The sequence below is a fragment of the Tenrec ecaudatus genome, chromosome 11 (genome assembly GCF_050624435.1).
Source record: "Tenrec ecaudatus isolate mTenEca1 chromosome 11, mTenEca1.hap1, whole genome shotgun sequence".
Classification (NCBI taxonomy): Eukaryota; Metazoa; Chordata; class Mammalia; order Afrosoricida; family Tenrecidae; genus Tenrec; species Tenrec ecaudatus.
The window spans coordinates 69,143,317-69,156,115 of NC_134540.1; the positions used below are offsets into that span (position 1 = coordinate 69,143,317).

Genomic DNA, 12,799 nt, shown 5'->3' on the forward strand with positions numbered 1-12,799 from the left:
CAGGATTTTCTTTTGTGAGATTAACTCTTCCAATATCAAATTATTTTCTGTGTCGATTTTTTGTTGAAATTATATGTTTTTGGTAATAGAAAGCATTTTGAATGGCATATAAGCATATTCTTGAGGTAATATGAATTTTGATACAATTTGTCCCAAGGCATTTCTGGTGCTGGGCATATCGTGTAAGGAAGTCCATTTCCTCAGACTGACCCACTTATATCGGCTCCACCGGACAGCAGCACACACTGCAATGGAAATAGAAAATGTGGGTGGGCACTGTTTGGTCCCCAAAGTGTTAATGAGGTCATACCAATAAAGGCCAGGGCTGAATCGAATCACCCTGGATTACAAAAATTTTAGACTAGACAGAGACACACCCATAGAGGACAAAGGGCACCGTGTGAGAATCGCCCACAGGCAAAGAACAAGGCAAGTCGATCTTCAGTAAGGAAGGCAGCGGCACTGCTGAGTCCCTGGTTTGCACGTTGAGCCTCCAGAGCTGTGAGAAAACAAGCTCCCGTTTGGTAAAGCCATTCACCTGCGCGCTCTCTGCTAGAGCAGCACCACGGACCCGGGACAGACTTGGTCATGGTCTTCACTGATGAATAGTATCGTATGGCCAAAGTCCCCTGTGAGAATACCCAGGAAGCAGCAATCTATTGACTTTTGGTGTGTTTACTCTTCCGACGTATGGAAAATGAGGGCGTGACCATGGTGAGCAAGATGGGCAACAGGACTTTGGAAAACTGGAGGAATGGGGTTTCGAATGGGAAGGTCTGGTCATTAGCACACCAAGGGGGCATTTCCTGGACCCCCCTTGAGTGAAGTACTGGTTGCTCCAAAGAGAAGGACATGCATCATCCTCTGAAATGTTGGTTCATCATTAGCATTGCGTGGTGATGGCTGCCGTTGGGTCAGCCTCACATGCAAAGGGAATACTGTCCAGTCGAGTATAACAAATAGCTATAACCCACAGGGACTTTGTGGGCACAGTTTGGGGGAAGTACATGGGCCAAGCCATTCTTCCCAGTCCATACTAGTCTGGAAGCTCTGCAGAAACTTACTCAGCATCATAACAACATCCCCCGTGCCGACAATGACAGGTGGGTGGTGGCTGTACATGAGGTTTCCTGGCTGGAATTCAAGCCTGTGGTCTCATGCCTGCAAGGCGAGCATTCTACATCTGCCCTACCACCAGATCATTCTGAGCGCTTATTCTTTCTTGGCAACCCAGAAATCTCTTCACCACCAAGAAGACTGCCCTGGTGTTTCCAAATCTTTAAAACTAAATGGGTTTTTCTGACAATTTAAAGACCACTACTGAAAGGAGAGGAGTCCTGGTGGCATAGTGGGTCTCACACTGGGCTGCTAACTATAAGGTCAGCAGTTCGAACCCAACAGCCACTTGGAGGGAGAAAGGTAAAGCTTTATGGTCCCATAAAGACTGACAGCCTGTGAAACCCACAGAGGCAGTTCTACCCCGTGCATCGGGGCTCTAGGAGTCAGTATGCACTCCGAGTCAGAGTAGTGGAAAACTGAGGGGAGCGCAGATTTCTGAAACATACTCATGTTTTTTAAAATTAATGAATTGATTATTTTTTCACAGTTCAGGTGTATTTACAAAGCGTTGTACATACATACATCAATTCTAGTGTATCTTCCCTCTTCTGGTATCCACCAATTGCTCCCCAATTTTCCTCCACCTCCTCCTGCCCCGTATCCCCAACAAGTCATGACATCAATTACTGGCTCTATATATCTGCCCTTCTGTGCGTTATATACCAAACTCATAGAACAAAGGCCCAAAAAGAAGGGAAGACAAGGCCATCAGCAATTGCCAGGACAGAGGGAAGACGTCTATTGAGCAACAAGAGAGAAACATTTCCCGAGGGAGCTCGGCAGAGCAGGTACCCAGCTTACCGTCGTGAAGCATCCCCACGTGGTTTGCCTCTTCCAGCTGAAGATTGTGACCAGAACACACAGGGCTTTCCTTACTGGCTCCTGGCTTTCTAATGCAATCACACTCCCTCCGGACACCAATCAAAGACTATCATCAAAACCCTGTTTGGATCAGATGTTTAAATTCCTGGACAGAATAATTTTATTTCAAGTTACATAACATCAATCCAGGTAGACATAAGCCAACACATAGCTAGCCGAGTGTAAAGCTGGGCCAAACACACAAACTGAAACTTAAAAGTCAATATTCTGTTCTCTGAATTTGTAGGGTTGTTTTTGCCTTGAGCTGATTTCAATTTGCCTGGGATTAAAATGAGACATGGACTTGTCTTTCTGCCATCTTAGATTTGAAGTACGGCCAAGGCACAGGCATATCTTAATAAAATCTCCTCGGGTTTCCCATTAGATCTCTAGAAAACAGTGTTACTCAATAGGATTTAATCAGATTGGTTTGGCCATAAAATGGTCAGTAGTATTAGCGGTGATGAAAACAATCAGCATGTAAGCAAGGCTGGTAGTTTTAAGAACTATTGGATTTTTTTGTTTTGTTTTATAGATTCTTATTCCACTTTTGCAAAAAGTCTGGTGTGGTGCCTACTTTCACGATCCCAAATTCATAGATGTGGAGGCCAGGTCTCGGGAGTGGTAAAACCTAAATGTCAGAATCTAGAACCCTTCTCATTCTTCCACCACCTGAGATGCCCGATGTTTATGTTTCTTTTGTCCAGAAAACATACTCATGTGCACACAGGTTTTCTTCTTCCCTAAAGCAGAAGAAAGACACCCATGGGGGGAAATAAATAAACTTGTCTTCTGGAAAAGCCCAACCAAAAGCAGAAAATAGTGTCGACTCTCTGCTAAGTACTGGGCAGCCTCTATCACCCTGCTGAAAATAAAATGAAACGCAGATATTTCCCAGCGACGCTATTCTTAAGGTCAATACAATAGAGATATAAAAGAAGATGGTAGATTCTCAAGACCCTAAGGTCAAAAGTTAAAGAGTTGGAGAAAGAGAGTTATAAGCAATAACGTTCCAAACAATGAAAAATAAAGTTATGAACAATGGAGAATGTGTGTGCTGAGGCAGTGTTGGGGGAGTACAATATGGTTCAACTTGTCTCGAGAACAATCTGGCAGTATTGACAGCCTCAAAGGGTACCCTGTGAAGAACATTTATTCTGGCACCATCTACACGGTAACCAAGAAAGCAGAAGCACTGGTTGTGCGCATCACGTTGCTGGAGACATAGAAGATGCCTAACTTCTATTAGTAATAAAAAAGTGTATTAACCACTTAAAAAAACCCATGTGTGTCACTACCAGAACTACTGATCGTGTTTGCTTTCAAATGCTGTATTATTCATCCATTGCGGAGCAACCAATGTGCTTCTAATTTAGCATCTTAAAACCACAAACTTTCAATATCTCACAGTTTCTAAGGGTTAAAACCTAGGTGCTTTTTAGCTGGTGCTACTGACTCAGGCTCCCTCTCTAAGCTGCCCGCAGCCTAGGGGTGAAGGGATATCCTTCCCAGCTCATCCACAGAGATTTTGATAAGACATTTCGCTTCCTGACCACAGGGACAGCTCATGCCCTGGCTTTCCCCGGAGCAAGTTATCCCAGAGAGGGAGTATTAACTATCTTATAATATTTTTATACTCTAATCTGAGAATAGACCTACCTCGTGTCTGCTGTATTTTGTTGGTCACACAGGCAAATCCTGTTACAATGTGGGAGGGGAATCCCTAACGGGGTGAACGGCAGGGGAGGTGAATCATTGAAGGTCACCTTGGAGGCAAGCTGTCAAAACCCAACGTCGGGTCGTCAATGAATTACACTTTTCCAATAACACAGCCACTCCTTACAAAGGCCTACCGAATGTTTCATCCTATTACAGCATCCACTCCGTGAGGTGAAGGTAAGTTTCCTCAAATACCATCCCATAAGTACATTTCCTCTCAACCTGAAGACCTCTGAACCAGAAAGACAAATAGTAGGGTCTACATATACACGTAGGATGGATATAGGATAATCATTACGTACATTCTTATTCAAAAAGTAGGGAAATACGAGGATGGCTAGGGTGCGTGGTCTACAGCAATTCTGAAATTCACTTGGGAAAATATCCAAAGTTCTTTGGTTAGGACTCAATTCTATCCCTGTTCAAGAGTTAATAATTTTCCAGGGTTCCTGGCTCACTCGCCAGACTGGTGGTTCTGTGGGTTAAGGGCCTCTTCCTTTTTCACTAGAGAGGGTTTTTTCAAGACAGGAAGGACAGGTTTGCAGTTTTCTTGGCCCGCTTGTTGCTTACAGAAGCTAGGGGACTCAGACTGTTTCCATCTTGTTCTGGTTCTGTCCATTTTAGCCCCAGCTGAAAATATTGAGCTAGTGTTTTTGTGAGCTAATATTGACATTTTGTGAGTGTCCTATGGTTCTGTTTTGTTTTTTAAGTCCAACAGGCAAAAGCCATACCTACAAACCACTTTGAGATAGACCCTTCTCTGCCCAGTGGGGCTGAGAATGATAAAGGAGAAGAGATTCCTTTAAACCTTTTAGAAGTCCTCTCGTTTGACTCTCCTGGAGAATCCAGGAGGCACTGTAGAAACCCTGGGGGCTGTTTGCGCCCACAGCCCCTCAGAGGGAGAAAGAGGAAGCTTTTGGTCCCACAAATATTAACAGCCTCCAAAACCCAAGAGGGCAGTTCTACTTCGTCCTATTGGGCAGCCATGCAGCAGAATCAATTCAATGGCAGTAGGTTTGTTGTGGGTTTTGTTTTAGGGTTTTATTTTGGGTGATTGTGAGGTATTTTGTCTGACTAAAGTCCTATCTGAGATCTTTTTCAGATCTTAATGCATTTCGCGATTATCCTTTGTCTTTAGATAAATCATTTGAGTGTTTCTGTTGTTATTTTGAAGCAATTTCTTAATTTTAGCTTCTTTTTTTCCCCATCTGGAGAACTTGGGAATCTTCAAAATCACATCAAGTTCCAATTCCTTCATGGTAAAGAGTCTTCCCTTTAGCTTCTCTCTCTGCGCCCATGTCAAAACAAGCAACTATGAGAAGACAGTGGATACTGTCAACTCTGGTTGAAAAGCTCTTGAGTTAAACCACCCGGTTCACTGGGTACAGTTTCTACACACCCCATAACTGCAGGCAACCTTGAGAGTAAGCCTTTGCCACCACATAACAAGAACTCCCTCCTTACGCGTCTGACAACATTGGCCTCACTTCCCTGCGCGTCCTCACCCACAACCTAATCAAAGACCATGAGGTTTTGATTAACACTCTTTTCAAGATACTTTACGCTGTCACTAAAGCTCTTCTTGAAACTCAATGCCAGGTTCCAACGTCACATCCATCTTTTAGGTTGTTGTTACATCAGTGTCCTACTGCGAGATCCCAAACCTACTGAGGTGTAAAAACATTACCCACAAACTTAGTAGACTTAAGCAGCAAACATCTATTATCTCGTGCCATTTCTGAAGGTCAGGAATGGAGCAACTTCTTAGTAGGGAGTCTCTCCGGAGGCTGCCGCCAGTTGTGGACTTCCCCAGTGGCTGCAGTCTCTGAATATGACTGGCATGGAAGGGGCCAATTCTACACTCACTCTTGTGGCTTTGGCAGGATGCTTCTGTTCTTTGCCACCTGGGTCTCCCTGTAGGGTATGTTCCTGCCATGGCTTCTCCCACAGCCAGGACCCATGAGAGAGGGGAGGGGGAGCAACTGAGTGACCAAGAGGGGAACCATGGCTGTCTTTTACAATCTAGGCTCAGAGTTGAGATAGCAGCCTTTCTGCATTGAATGAAAAGACAACCCTGGTGTCACGTGCGAGGCCTACACGGGAGTGTAAACATGAGAGGTGGGGACGCTGACTACCACGCATGTTACATTGCGTGGCACACGAATATCTCATGATCCAATATCATCATTTTGTACTGTTTTATGCTTTTAAATTCTACTTTTTAAAAGATTAGCATCAATTAAGTTCTGAAAATACCTGTTGCTCAATATATCTTTTTATTCGTCTTCTTTTTCTAATTTTTTCACATCACTTTTTTTTTTCAAAATCATTTTATTGGGGACTCTTAGAGCTCTTATAGCCTTCCACATGTCAATTGCATCAAGAATATGTGTGCATATGTTGGTCACCATTTTCGAAGCATTTACTTTCTGTTTGAGCCCTTGGTATCAGCGCCTCTTTTTTTCCCACCCTCTCACCCTTGTGGCCCCTTGATAAATTATAAAGTATTATTATTTCATATCTTACACTGACCGATGTCTCCCTTCACCCACTTTCTGTTGTTTAGACCCCTTGGCAGGGGTGGGGTGGGGAAGGAGGGGGTTTATACATCAATCATTGTGATCGGTTCCTCCTCCTCCCCTCTGCTTCCCCTTACCCTCCTGCTATTGCTACTCCCATTTCTGTCCTGAGGACTTTATCTGACCTGGATTCCATGTGACGTGAGCTCTTATCTGTACCTGTGAACATGCTCTGATCTAGCCAGAACAGAAAGGCAGGACTGGGGTCATGATAGTGGGGGGGGTGAGAAGGCCTCAAATAACCAGCACCCTGGTGGACTCATGTGTTCTGGGTTTCTACTCTGGTTCCCCTCGTTCTCAACAATATGGTTTTTTTTGGTTGTTTGCTTTGGTTCTTCTGGTGCCTGATACCTGATCCCATCGACACCTCATGATTTCACAGGCTGGTGTGCTTCCTCCAGGTGGGCTTGTTGCTTCTCAGCTAGATGGCTGCTTGTTTAAAGTCAAGCCTTTAAGACCCCAGATGCTATATCTTTTGATAGCCGGGCACCATCAGCTTTTGTCACCACATTTGCATGTGCACGCATCTTTATCTTCAGCGATCTTGTCAGGAAAGTGAGCATCACAGAATGCCAGGTTATTAAAACAAAGTGTTCTTGCATTGAGGGAGGGCTTGAGCAGAGGCCCAAAGTCCATGCACTTCCTCAGTGTATTGTCATATAAATATATGTCCATGAGCTAATACCTCTATTTTGATGAATTAATATATTTACATATGTGCACACCTATGTTTATACCTCTATCCATAGCTTTGCTTCCTCTTCATATCACTTTTTGATGTATATAATTACCATATATAGTCGTGTATAAACCAAATTTTTCAGCACCAAAAAATGTGCTGAAAAACTGGGGTTCGGCTTATATATGGTTCAGTGGTACCCCAGCGAGGTGTAACATCTCGCTGCCCACCCCCACCCTGAGGAAACGAGACAAGTGCCTGTATCTCGTGGGTGATTGCCGTTTCTCAGCTGTTCATTGAAAGCCCTGCTGACATTGCAGGGCTTTGAATGTTTGTTTACTCACATCTAACCAATCAGAGCCGTCCTATGACATGTATCTTTGAATAAGCCTTTTAAAGACCGGGTGCGAAGGATGTGGCATGAATGGATGTCATCTGGTCAAGTCCGACTAACAAAAGGAGGAAATCTCATGAAGCCTGACATAGAGTTAATAGCAAAGTGGGTTCGAGATGCATGGGAAGACATTCCAGAAGACATGGTGCGACGTGCCTTCCAGAAATGTAGTATTAGTAATGCTATGGATGGCAGTGAAGACTGCGCTTTGTATGAAAATGACAGCAGTGATGGTGATGATGGCGATCTCAGTGAGGACAGCATCTATGATGACCTCACACCAGCTGAAGCTCTGCATTGGGATACGGATGATGATGAGGAATCCAGTTTTGAAGGATTTTAACTCTTTACATTTTAGCTTGGTTGCTGATTGAGCTCAGGAAATAGTACTCTTAAGGTATCATTGTTGATACCTTACGGTTTTTGTTGAACCTATTTTTTACTTACTGAGCTGGTTTACTAATGTTAAATGACTAGTTGTCCTTTTATTTATGTTTTTATTTAAAATAAATATTTAAATACATTACCCCACTGATGTCTCAATTTTTAGTAATTTTATTTTCATTTGTTTTGATTATTGAAACTCACCAATACCTTCTGCATTTTCCACCCTAGGCTTATACTCGAGTCAATCAGTTTTTCTTATTTCCCAGGTAATCATTAGGTACCTTGGCTTATATTCGAGTATATACGGTAGATGTTTCAGTACAAAATGCATATAATTAGATGGATTTTTATAAACAGCAAAAAAAAAACAAACCCTCTGCTTCAATTCTGACTCATAGTGACCCTGTAAGAAAGAGTAGAATTGTTCCATAGGGTTCCTGAGACTCTGAATATTTCCATAAACCAATTGTCTCATCTTTCTCCTAAGAGACTGATGGTGGATTCAAACTACCTACCTTTCAATTGGCCGCCCAATGTTTAATCAGGGCTCCTTGTGATTTTATACACAAAGAAGCAAACAAACCTCCTGGCATTGAGCAGGGCGAGATCTGACTGTTAGTAGCCCTGTAGGAGAGTAGACTGGGCCCCCTGGGGTTTCTGAGACTGCAAATCTCTCCTGGAGCAGACAGCCTCATCTTCTCACATAGGGCAGCTGGTAGATTCAATCACTGACCTTGAGGTTAACAGCCCAATGTGTAACCCTATGCCAACAGGGCTCCTTTTTTTTTTTTGGTTAAATATGGAATATATATAATTAGATTCATTTCTAATCCAATTGAGAGTCTACTAGGAGAAACTGAAACTTCTATTCATTTCATCTTACAGACTATTTTTAGTTGGATCCTTCATCTTTTCGAGGTGAGACTGGAGGGATATATGGCCCCCCTAAACTTGAAATGTACCAGAGCTGTCTCTCTATAGTGTATTGTCCACAGAATTAAGAGCACATGTTGTGATGGAAATGTTTTTTGTAAGTAATTACTACATCAGTGCAGTCCAATATCCAATCACCGCTCCCCTGGGGACCAGGAAGAAGAGTCAGTCCTGTAGGAAGTCAAAGTAGACAGAGATGAAGGAGCTTTCACAAGCAAAATGGAGTAGGTTTTACTCAACAATCCCTGGAGAAAACCGGGGTGTAGTTGGCAGTGGACACTCCCTACATAGACACAGAGCAGGTACATGTAGGGGAGCAGCACCAGCGAGTTCTCTGGTGATATGCTTTCTGCTTTGGTCTTTGCTCCCCCTGTGGCCACACAACCTGCTGGTGTTGTCAAGCTTATTTATCATCTTCGTTTTTGTCTTCTGCACAAATTTGGAAAACAAGCATCCACATTACTTGTGACGTTAACTTTCCATATAAGGAAACATAGAAGCGGGGGTGGGGAGAGGCTTCAAAAAGTGTGTGGGAAAATGCTATGAAAAGATAACAGAGTTTCCCCATGATTTTTCTGGAAACAGCCTCACCTGCTAACTTGTGCTTTTTCCTGATCAAAGTCACAAGAAACCACTGTCTTTGTCTCCCCTGTAACTAAAGCAACAACTTCAGCACACTTTTGTTCTACTTAAGCTTCAAGCTACCTTAAAACACATTTAACACACACCTTACGACAAGCAATCATTTGAAATCAAAAGGCTAGCACGTATTCCAGGAAAAATCCCAGAAGGGTGAGGAAAGAAGGAATGGAGACCGAAGCACAGAGAAGAAGTGAGCTGAGCGACATGCACTGTGGGGATTGCACCCCATGATGTGAAACAAAATGTGCCTGGTTTGTCCATGGAAAACTGATCTGCTCTGTAAACCTTCATCCAATTCACTAAAAAAAGAAAAAAAAAGGTTTTATATTTTTTAGTATCACAGACTCAATCTATTATAAAATCAGGTAACTTATCAAAAAATTTTCCCCAGAAAATATATGCTTACTTCTGTATTTATTTTCACAACTAATTTTTAGAAAGTACTTATTGGTGTCACTCTTTTTGGCTTGGTTACTTTAGTCTTTTTATATCAAGACTTCCTTATTCTGAGTGATTGATTTTGAATGTCATTTGGAGCAGGTTTTGAGCAATTTTTAAGTCAGGTCATTTGGGAGAAATTGCATTCAATTCTTAGTAGCTACTATTTTCCTCCTGTTGCCTATACTCATGAACTTTAATTACCGTATAGACTCGAGTATAGCCAAGGCACCTAAATTTACCATTAATAATTGAGCTATTTTTATCACTGGGAAAGCTCTTTTTCTATTATGTCTGTGGTTATTATTTCTGTTCCAGAGTTTTCAGGAAGTTTTGTTATCCGTAGATTAGATTTCTACTATTTTCTCTCAGTATTTAGTGTTGTCTCTTATTATCATTCCGTCTGTATCCTTTTCCTCTATGGTCTCGAAATGCTAGTTCACTGATTCTCTTGTCTCTGTTAATTCTGCTCCCTAGTGCCTCTAGAGCCTTTATTTGCCTTCGACTGCATCTTGCTTTTATTTTGGCTGGCACCATATTTTATAGGGGGGACGTTAACCACACCCCCCCTAGATGTGCCCTTGGTTTCTGGCAGAGTCTCACCTCAGTTCAGATCTCTACCAGGAAGATGAATTGGTTTGTACGCCAGGCTCACCTTCCAGAAGACACTCAACACATGGGACTCTGCTGCACTGGGAAGGTTCTTGCCCACTCTTTCCAGGGCTCTTCCTGTAGAGCAGCTGTTCTCAACCTGTGGGTCATGACCCCTTTGGGGACCAAATGACCCTTTCACAAGGGTTGCCCAATTCATAACAGTAGCGAAATGACAGTTATGAAGTAGCAAAGAAAATAATTTTATGGTGGGGGGGGGGTCACCACAACATGAGGAACTGTATTAAAGGGTCAAGCCTGAGGGAGGTTGAGAACCACTTCCGTAGAGCACTTCCTAAAGGAATGCGCATCCCATGTGCTACCAGTCGTTCTCCCACCCTCCCACTCTGTTGCACTAGGAAATAGAATCCTGGACTTGATATAAAAGGAGAAGAATTGAAGGGGGGACATTTGCGTGTCCCTCGGTTCTGGCCCCCTTAGATCTTAATTCTCACCAAGAAGGAAGGCTGTGGTCTTGTTTCTGGGTACAATAGCCCTGAGGCTTGGAGTGTGGATCGATACACCCCAAATCTATTGTCATCTAATTGATTCTGTCATAGTGACTCTGGCAGAGTAGAACTCCCCTGGAGGTTCTCAAGGCTGTACAGCTTTAAAGAAGCAGAAAGCCTCATCATTTTCCCAAGGAGTGGCTGGTTGGTGGTCTTGAACTGATGACGTAGTGGTCAGCGTCCCAAAGCATAACCCATTGTCCCGTAGGGCTCTCTTGGACAGAGGAATGGGGTGGTAAAGGCTTTTCTTGGAGTCTTGTCAGGCCAGGGTACGTTTCCTCAAATAAACCTGACTGGTCCTGTACTTAGCAAAAAGTCCCTCTCTATTTCTATCACTGATTAGGTAAGGGTTTCTATTTTTGCAAGTTTCGCGGACATCTTAACAGAAAGTAAAAAAATAGAAAAGGACATTTGAGGCTAATCTATCCATTAATTTTTATGTATGTCTATTGTATCCCGGTTCCATAGAGAAGAAGCCATTGATTATCCACAGAGAACAAAAATTTTCTTCTTTATTTTTTTAACATAAAATAGTTATTTTATGTTTAATTGTTACCAGTTTGCAGTTCAAATGTTTTCATTTTGTTTTCTGGTGGTTTTTTTTTTTTAAGAACTAGGTTTTATTTTATTTTTTTAAAATCATTTTTTGGGGGCTTGTACAATTCTGATCACAATCCATCCATACATCCATTGTGTCAAGAACATATGTACATTTGTTGCCATCATCATTCTCAAAACATTTGCCTTCTACTTGAGCCCTTAATATCTGCTGCTCATTTTCCCCTCCCTCCCCACATCTCCTACCTCATGAACCCTTCATCATTCATAAATTATTATTATTATTTCATATATTACACTGTCTGATGTCTCCCCCCGCCTTCTTCTCTGCTGTCCATCCCCCAGGGAGGAGGCTATATGTGGATTCTTGTAATCAGTCCCCCCTTTCTACCCCACATTCTCTCCACCCTCCAGGCATCGCCACTCTCACCGCTTGTCCTGAAGGAGTCATCTGTCCTGGATTCCCTGGGTTTCCAGTTGCTATCTGTACCTGTGTACATCCTCTAGTCTAGCCAGATTTGTAAGGTAGAATTGGGATCATGATAGTGGGTGGGGGGAGCATTTTAGAACTAGAGGAAAGTTATATGTTTCATCGTTGCTACCCTGCACCCTGACTGGCTAATCTCCTCCCCTCAACCCTTCATTAAGGAGTGTCCCATTGGCTACCAATGGGCTTTGAGTCTCCACTCTGCACTCACCCACATTTTCAATGATATGTTTTTTTGTTTTTTGATGCTTGATACCTGATCCCTTCGACAGCTTGTGGTCACACAGGCTAGTGTGTTTCTTCTGTGTGGGCTTTGTTGCTTCTGAACTAGAAGGCCACTTGTTTATCTTCGAGCCTTTAAGACCCCAGACGCTATATCTTTTAATAGCTGGGCACCATCAGCTTTCTTCACCACATTTGCTAATGCACACGTTTGTCTTCATTGATTGTATCAGGGAGGTGGGCACCCACTGATATGGTTTTTAGCTCTTTGATGTTTGATAACTGGTCCCTTCTGCACCTTGTGGTCAGACAAGCTGGTGCGCTTCTTCCATGTGGGCTTTGATGCTTCTCAGCTAGATGGCCGCTTGTTTATCTTCAAGCCTTTAAAACCCCAGACGCTATATCTTTTGGTAGCCGGGCACTGTCAGCTTTCTTCACCACATTTGCTTAGGCACATATTTTTCTTCAGCAATCATGTCAGGAATTGGCATCCTGGAATGCCAATTTAATAGAACAAAATGTTCTTGCATTGAGTAAGTGCTTGAGTGGAGGCCCAATGAGAACAATAAATTTCCACTGTCAGTAAGGACTGAAAATGATTCTGCTCATCAAGTCTCATGG

The 12,799-nt window shown here is 42.8% G+C and overlaps 1 protein-coding gene across 1 annotated transcript in view; it reads right to left on the reverse strand.

The window, feature by feature from the left end:
- ACOXL (acyl-CoA oxidase like) overlaps nucleotides 1-12,799 on the reverse strand; it is a 360,344-nt gene that overhangs the window by 99,394 nt on the left and 248,151 nt on the right. The gene's annotated exons all lie outside the window — the stretch shown is intronic.